At 37.0% G+C, this 8,943-nt stretch overlaps 1 pseudogene across 1 annotated transcript; it reads right to left on the bottom strand.

Annotated features, from left to right (window-relative positions):
* Nucleotides 1-234: 234 nt before the first annotated feature.
* LOC110425804 (6-phosphogluconate dehydrogenase, decarboxylating 2-like) lies at nt 235-2,258 on the bottom strand (annotated as a pseudogene). The gene is made up of 2 exons (XR_016351850.1): nt 2,010-2,258; nt 235-1,917 (listed from the first exon to the last, which is right to left on the bottom strand). The product of XR_016351850.1 is annotated as a 6-phosphogluconate dehydrogenase, decarboxylating 2-like (transcript).
* Nucleotides 2,259-8,943: the final 6,685 nt, after the last annotated feature.

The raw sequence follows: 8,943 nt of genomic DNA, 5'->3' as shown, positions 1-8,943 counted from the left end.
ATTTGACAATGAAAGCTCATTACTTGGCATAGAAAATTAAGAATACATCTGGCAAGTAAAGTAAACTGGTATACTAGATTAGAGGAGACAAAATGCCCGTTGCACCGTGCGATTAATTTAGTGTGGAACGGTTTGACTGTTTCAAATGCTGAAACTTTTGATTTTAAGTTTAAGATTATATTTGATTACCGACGGTGATCTACGCTGGGTAAAATATCACATTTAAGCCAAAAATGGGGCCACAGACTTTGATTAATACTCACATCTAAAGATCAACTGAAAGCAGCAGCACATCTATCACAGAAAGACAGTCTAAATTCGCAGCTGAATTTGAGAGATGAGGTTTGAGACAAATTTCAAAGAAATAATCATGGTGTAGCTCTGTCTAGCATATAGTCCAGAGCAGATGTTATTACACTTATTGGGAGTTCTGAAGAGTACCTCTGCAATAGGTTTAATTTTTTAGCTGTTTGGCGATCTTGAATCATGCAGTGTGGAAAGAACCCTCCATATCAATCCTTTCGTAAGTATGGGCACCAAAATAATCACGTTGAGCTTGAACCAAATTAGCTGGTACTCGTTCCCTCTTATAGGTGTCAAAATAAGCAAGACTGGATGGCATGCCGGTAGTGCTAATACCTGAGTTGATAGCAAGGCATACAACTCGTCTCCAAGCAGATTGCCTGTCAATGATTTCCTTTGCAAACTCTGGATCAACAAGAAGGTTTGCAAGGTCAGGATTTCTATCATAAGCCTTCTTGATTCTGTCCAGAAAAATAGCTCGGATGATGCAACCTCCCTTCCATATCCTAGCCAGTTCCCCCAATTTCAAGTCCCAACCCTTCTCAATGCTTTTTGCGCGAATGAGATTCACGCCCTGAGCATAACTGCAAATCTTGGATGCATAGAGAGCTTGCCTTACATCATCAATTAATTTTGCCTTGTCCACACTTTCCTCAGTCAAGACGTCACCAAATCCTCCTGATTTGAAGACTTTAGCAGCTTCAACTCTTTCCTCCTTCAACCCACTAAGGAACCTTGAATCTGAAGAAGCTGCAATTGTGGGAGCTGCAACAGACAAATCAGCTGCTTGCTGTACAGTCCATTTACCAGTGCCCTTCATGCCAGTTTTGTCCAAAACATTATCAACTAAATAACCATCACCCGCGTCATCCTTAATTCCAAATATATCAGCAGTGGTTTCAATCAAGAAGCTCGAAAGCTCCCCCTTGTTCCATTGTGAGAAAACACTTTGTAGCTGTTCATTCGATAAATTTCCGACAGATTTGAACACATCATAAGCTTCTGCAGTCAGCTGCATATCACCATGTTCAATTCCATTATGAACCGTCTTAACAAAATTACCAGATCCTCCTCCACCAATGTAAGTCACACGGGAGCCACTATCTGGTACTTGAGCTGCAACCTTAAGAAGAATGTCTTCAATGTGTTAGTAAGCTTCAAATGATCCTCCAGGCATCAAAGAGGGACCATTTCGTGCACCTTCTTCGCCACGCGAAACTCCCATTCCAAGGTTTAACAAACCCAGTTCAGCCATAGCTTTCTCTTGCCTCTCAGTGTTTCCATACCACTCGTTGCCACCGTCTACGATACAATCACCATTCTCCATGTACTTAGAGAGAGTCTTAATGGTTGGATCAACAGGAGGCCCTGCCTTAACAAGCATGATTATCACTCGAGGTTTCTGGACCGACTGAACGAAAGATTCAGGATCATGGAAACCAAATACAGGCAGATGTCCTTCCTGTTTAGCTCTTTCAACAGTCTCATCAACTGTAGAAGTAGTTCGGTTAAACGGAACTGCGGAAACCTTTCACGGCAACGTGAAGCGCAAGATTTTGGCCCATAACAGCCAAACCAGCAAGTCCTATTCCTGTAGGTGGAGCCATATTTCTCCTGTTCAATTTTGACATCATTAGTGAGTTACCCAACCAAAAAAGGAAGAGATTATACAACAAAGAAGGAAAAATCCATAGTGAGAAAATAACTTTTACGATTTTTTGTTTTTTTAATAAACAGAAATGACTGTGGATGATGTCCCTCAAAAACTTAAATATAACCGTGTCTGCGCAGAATCTTTGAAACCTTCAAGATAAGGTTAACCAGCAAAAGGTGAGCCTCTCACTGTAAAAACTCTTTTCATCCTTTTTGGCCCAAAGGTTGAGCTATAGATCAAACGTAGACCTCCCCTCTTCTCTGGAGGCAGAAATCAACAGCAGGTCCGTGATGAAACCACCAAAAACTTAGCCAACTAAGCTATTGGGACCTTCTACGAACACTTAAATATAAAATTTTTACCAACTTGGTTCACATTTTAAGATCTCGTACATACAAAGTTGACTGTTTTACAAATAACATGGATTAAACAATACAAAGAAAAATGATTGTGCCTTTGTTACCTTTAAAGTTAAATGATTCAAAAACTAATAATAATATAAGAGTTTTTTTTTAAATAGGCTCCATACATAAAGTATTTTTAATAATAAATTTTTTTATAATTTTAACTATTTGTAGTAAAAAAAATTAAAATTTGAACAAAATTACCTTTAATGAAATCGACCTATTTATTTGGCTTCGCGCCTTAATCCGAAATCTATTAACAGATCAAGTATGTTTAGATCTACACTTCAAATCAACTCATATTCTTTGACTTTTCTCGTCAGATTATTCATCTCTAGAGTATTCTTTACCGAAAAAAAATATTAAAACATTTTAAGCATTTTGGAGTAGTTTTTTATATACGAAAAAAAACCTTTGAGCGTTTTAAGTATTTTTAAGCACTTTGGAATGATTTTTGATATATGAACAAAAATTTTTAAACATTTTGAGCATTCTTTATCAAGTATGTATATTCATTAATTATATTGTAAAATAAAATATGGTATAACATTTGAAGTGTTGACCTTGTTAAATGAAATTTAGTAATTTTGATGATTTTGGATACTGTGTGACTTACTTTGTACATTGTGTGACTAACTTTGGGCTTTGCATGATTTATTTTTAGGTATTGCGTGACTAGTTGGTAAGCATTGCGTGACTAGTTGGTAAGCATTGCGTGACTTGTTAGTAAGCTATTGTATGACTAGTTAGTAAGGCATTGTGTGACTTAAGCATTGCTTAAAAATCAATCACAAAATACCTAAAAACCAATCACACAATTCTTATAACTAATCACGTAATGCTTGAAAATCAGTCACACAGTAATTAAGCCACGCAATGCTTAAAAATCAGTCTCACAATACTTAAAATCCAACCTAATCAATTTCAACTCCTCAACTTTAAGGTTCTATGGTTCTATGAATAAAGTAATAAACTCAAAAACCTAAAACACTTTTTTTTTTTGCTAAGCTATGAAATTGTGCATTTCATAAAAGATAAGTTACAAAACTTCATAATATTCCAAAGTAAGACAAAATATATCTCTATTGGGAGGGTTTTGCTCACTTCTTTTATGCAAAAACAAAATATATCTCTATTGGGAGGGTTTTGCTCACTTCTTTACAAAATATTTCCTAAATAATTTCAACTCAAAATTTCCAACAAACATGCTTAACAATCATCTCAATCCTAGACACAACAAAATCGTGAACCACCATAAAACCCATTAAACATACTTTAGCTGTCCCTTCTCCCTGAGCCCTTGAAAATATCACCAGAAAGCATCTAGTTACCACATTTATCATGCTACCTACAATCAACATAGAAGAGCAAAATTACTGTTTATCACTCTTGAAAACCCCAAGATCCACCATCCAAAAAAAAAATAAAACAAAATAAGAAAGAGCTTGATGTCATCTCTGCTCTTTGGATAGTGAGATAGACAGTATTTGACTAGAGAAAGAAATCAAGATTTAATTTTGAAATTTTTATCTGAATGGCGGGATAGAGAAAATTGAAACCATTTTAATTGTCTGAAATTGTTTAAAGGGTATTGTTGTTAAGTCATGCCAAAAATTGGTTACAAATAGTTAAAATTATAAAAAAAAAGATATTTTTGAATGAGGCTTATGAGGAAGGTTATTTCTCACAATTTTCTCTATTTTAATCATGAAGATTATTTCATTGTAAATTTTAATTCCATTTATTCTACTTTGGGTTACTTTACTGCTGAAAACATATCTCAACATTTTGAATCAGTTCAGGTTGAAGGAGACCATGATCCTCAGTGCACTCTTGAAGGCAATGCGTCACGGTTGTCGTTACCAAAGTCATCTAATGTCCAACATCATGAAGCATTAATTTCATACCCAGCTGAAAGGCACGTGTCACAATGGCCAGCAAATACATAACAAACCCACACGTCGACCTAATGGTGAACCGTTGGGACGTTAAGAACTTAATGATGGAAGCATGTGAAGCTTTCAAGAAATACTAGTATGGGAGGTAAGCTCATAAATAACATTGCAAATATTGTTTTTGTATGAAATATTAATCCACCCGTCCTTTTGAAGTTCATTTTGTTACATGTGCAGGCATAACATCAAGATCTTAAGGGATTAAGGGCTTAGTTTTTCACATTATTAGGTCTTTTAGAGGAAATGACAAGTGAACAAATTGACGCGTTCCTCAGCGTCCTATGTAAGTGACTTACAGGGTAGAAGTCAAAGTTGTACAATACCCATGTATGCGTTGTTGATATGATATTCTTTGTAAGTTTATTTAAACATTTTTCAATTATGAAACTATGTGTGTGTTTTGGACTGCATGATGTGTAAGCTTATGTAAATGTATTTCACAAGACACCATCCGTATGCTCTACACCAAACATCTAATTGAAGCTCAACAGTTGAGTATGAAAATTCCAGTTGAGTTGTAGATGTAAGTGGAGGGTGATAGGCAGACATCTATGAAAAAATAGGAAGATGTTGATTTCATCCTTGCTCCTTGCAATGAGGGTGGGCACTAGGTTATTGCAAAGATCGACTTGGTCAAGTGGACGATAAAGGTGGTGGACTCCATAAGAACTTTTACTAGTAAGAATACCGGATTGTGTGTGACTCATATGACATCCTTTACAATGATAATGCCTATCATTTGCCACCAATTTGATTATTTCAACAAAATGCACGGTAAGAAACAAGATTAGACACTGATGCCATTGGAAATTCATTTTTCAAAATCATTAGTGTATTGATAGAATGATAGTGTCAACTATGGTATGTTTATGGTAACATACATTGATAATATTTTGCAATCGGGACCGATCAGAGTTAAGCAAAACATGATTGCAAATATGCGTCACCGATAAGCCTTAGAAATTTTTAGCAACAGTCGTGAAAGCGAACCCAAAACCCTTTGCCATGAATATATAGGAAGTTGTATGTACATTTTTGTAGATACAATTAATTTTAATATACGTACATTTTATACAATAACTTTTCATTTCAAATGTGAATTAAATTAATTGGTTTAGGGTACCTTTAACTTGTAAGGTTTTTACTGATGGTGTGTCACAAAAAGATGTAAATGATATGCTTGCGGGTCATGACAAGATATCAATAACATCTAACAATTAGAGCGTGGCGTGTCACCTTATAATACTGCAATGACATGGTCGCGTGCCACGACAAGATGTCGGCGACCCTAACAATTGAAGCGTGGAGTGGCTTGTCACCCTATAATACTACAACAACATGGGGACGTGTCACGACAAGATGTCAACGACATCTAACAATTGGAGCGTGGCATGTCACCTTATAATATTGCAATGGCTTAATAGAATCTGCTTCTATTTGTTTGTGTTTGCTTCAGATAGAATCTGTTTTTGTCTATTTTTAACAATTATGTCTATTGGTAGCCAACAGACATAATTATTTTTCAAACCACAAACATAACTGTTTTTTCTGTTTCCATTAATTACAATTATTTGTTGATAAAAAATTCAAAAATTATTTTTAATTGCCTGCACTTGCACATGCCATTTGTCCAAATGCTAAGTGCCATTATAATTAATTAAATATTAAATTTAATTATTTTGAAGCCCACCTAGGTCTAAAAAACCCGTCCACGGTCCATTGCCTACTAAAGTGTAACTATAATGGACTTATACCCTTATTTATTTAAATGACTCTTTTTCCTTTTATTTTTCCAATGTGGGATTGTGTCCCACATTCATTATTGTTGAAACTATCTAACAATCCTCCACTATTTTCAAAATAATTCAAAATTTTAATAATCTTGAAAATCGATTGCATAAATGAAGGTGTCTCTTGATTGAACTTTTATTTAGTGAAAACAAGTTAAAGTTAACTAAAATTACATGGTAGACTATGCTTTGAACCAACCATTCCATTTGGTTAACCGAATACATCTCACACAATGATTTCAATATCAATGATTGCATAGCACCTGATGATGCTTTTATGATCATATGTCAACATCCTCTTTTCATTAGTGCAATAGAGCTAAGCTCATAAGCTCCTAAAAATGACTATGCTTCAGACTCACATAGGTAAATCCCATCAAGAATGTTGCCATAACTAAAGCATTATAATAAATTTATGTTATGGGTTTATTAAAAGCATATAACTCATCATTTCCTTACCATTACAAGTACCTAGCACTTTGGTTGGGATGGAATATAATAAATCATATTATAATGCTAGTATCATGCCTATTTTGTGCATGAGCCATGCCAACCTGATAGTAAAGGACTATAATTCGAGAGTAAGCAAGCTAGGTTGATGGTGGACGAGCAATCTAGGCTGAGACTTGGATTTTCTATCAAAGTAGCATTGTAGTGCGTAGGCAGTGTGCTGGAAGCCTCGAAGCAGAACAAGCATGCTGATAGTGCTCGATAGATAAGAACGGATTTGTGTGCAATTGGGACACGCAGTGAGGCAACCAGCTCTTAGGGTGCTTCGGAATCATAGGCTCGCTCGTGGCTTAAGAAGCAGTTATTGCTAGTTGTTGGAGAAGAGCTTACGGGAGCATCAGACTAGCCCACTTAAGTTCAAAATGCAGCTTAGCTGTTAGACACTGCCTTGTAATGACTCAAAGGGGTCTTTGGCCTATATAAACCCCTTGAGCCCTTCATTTGTAACTAATGACTTTTGTACTGAGTTCTTGTGCAATAAAAGTCTCTTTTTTTCCTAAAGCTCACTTTATTCTTATTGTGCTTGCCATATCCTAACTTAGTCTATTTGAGAAAGTCGCTGATCTTTCTAAGGGTCCTTGGGTAAGGTAAAGGCTAAGCCACCCGAGTCATTAGAAAACTCCCGTGACACTTGGTATCAAAGTGGCAATGGCAAACACAAGAAATAGAATGGGAAACGAGGGTGTGTTTCACCCCTAATGCAAGAGAGGCATGTATAGGTAAGGTGACAAAGAAGTGCTTGTTGAGAGACCACTTCTTAGTGATGGAGACCAAGTTGACTCGTTAAGAGGAACGTGTGGCAAAGTTGCCTGATCGTTGCAAGGCTGGTTAAGCTCAAATGGACGAGTTTGAGGAGCAAGAGTTTGAACTGTGAGAAGAGCTATAAGTTGCCTTCAACGAGACCCTCGAGGCACTAACCTAACATGATGTTAGACGTGAAGTTGAGGCCAAATAAATAAAGAACAAAAATAAGTGAGTTGAGGCAAGAGCTCGAAGCATGCAAGGCACTTTTTTGAGGGAGGGCTGCTAGCCATGCAACTGGCTAACAAGGTGGAGATTCCCAAATCAAAAGAGTTCAAGGGTCAACAAAGTGCCCAAGATATTGACAACTTTCTATGAGGGATGGAGTAAGGCTTTTAGGCCACCAACATTGCTGATAATCATAAAAAAATTAGCACGACTTCAATGTATCTTACTAACTTGGCATGTTTGTAGTGGTGTAAGTAGTGTGATGAAAGGCATGACAAACTTGCCATCTCTACTTGGGCTGATTTTGTATGGGAGTTGAAGGCCTAGTTTTACCTCAAGTATACCCAAGATAAGGCATACAGGAAATTAAGGCACTTGATGCAGCATACAAGAGTTTGGGAATATGTGAGGGAGTTCATCGAGCTCATACTGCAGATTAGTGATCTAGGTGAGTGGGAGGCTTTGTTTTTCTTCTTTAATAGGTTGAGGTTGTGGGCAAAATAACATATTTAGCATCTCAAGGTCCAAGATATTACTGCTACAATGGTTGAGACAGAGTCCTTGATTAAGTTCCATAGACTTAAGGTTGAGAAGGACATTGGTAAGGGGAAAACTTTCTACCACTTGCTCCGAGGCATACGCCAAAGAGTAGCACTAGCAAACAGCCTAACTTGCGAGGTACTAACCAAGGCAACAAGGTTGAGATGGACAAAGGGAAAAAGCCTCTAAAGTGTTTTTGTGTGATGGGTCACACTGGGTCCTAGATTGCCTCAAGAGGAGCAAACTTTCTACCATTGCATAGAAGGATAGCGATGAACAATCGAGGGGTGAAACTTTAAGGTTGGGAACCATGTTGCTAGTAACACTTAAACAACACAAGCTGAGCTGCACCAAGGGCTTGATGTTTGCAAACATCACAGTGGCAAGCAATAAACTGAATGTTTTGGTCGACACTAGTGTGAGTTATCTATTTGTTTTTGTTGAGATAGCCAAGATGTTGGGACTTGACACCGAGGTCTCTCACATCAAAACCATGAATAGCAAAGAAGTTCCCTTCTTAGGCACTGTGAGCAATGTGAGTGTGCGGTTAGGAGAGTAAGTAGGTTAAGAATCCATTAAGATAATTCTTTTTAATGGTTATGACTTTGCTATTGACTTGGATTTCCTTGACTGCATTAATGCCATGGTTGCCCCTTTTTCAAACTGCATTATGATACTTGATGCTTGAAGTCAATGTGTGATGCTAGTAAGGCGCGAGCAGCAATCTGTGACCAAGATACTAAGCACCATACAACTTTTTGATAGTGTGTATAGGGGTGAGGAGACCTATATAGCCACATTATCTATGAACGAGGGTG

Source organism: Theobroma umbraticum, unplaced genomic scaffold (genome assembly GCF_002168275.2).
Source record: "Theobroma umbraticum cultivar Fairchild unplaced genomic scaffold, ASM216827v3 scaffold_12.1, whole genome shotgun sequence".
Classification (NCBI taxonomy): Eukaryota; Viridiplantae; Streptophyta; class Magnoliopsida; order Malvales; family Malvaceae; genus Theobroma; species Theobroma umbraticum.
This window is presented reverse-complemented; position numbering and strand designations above follow the sequence as displayed.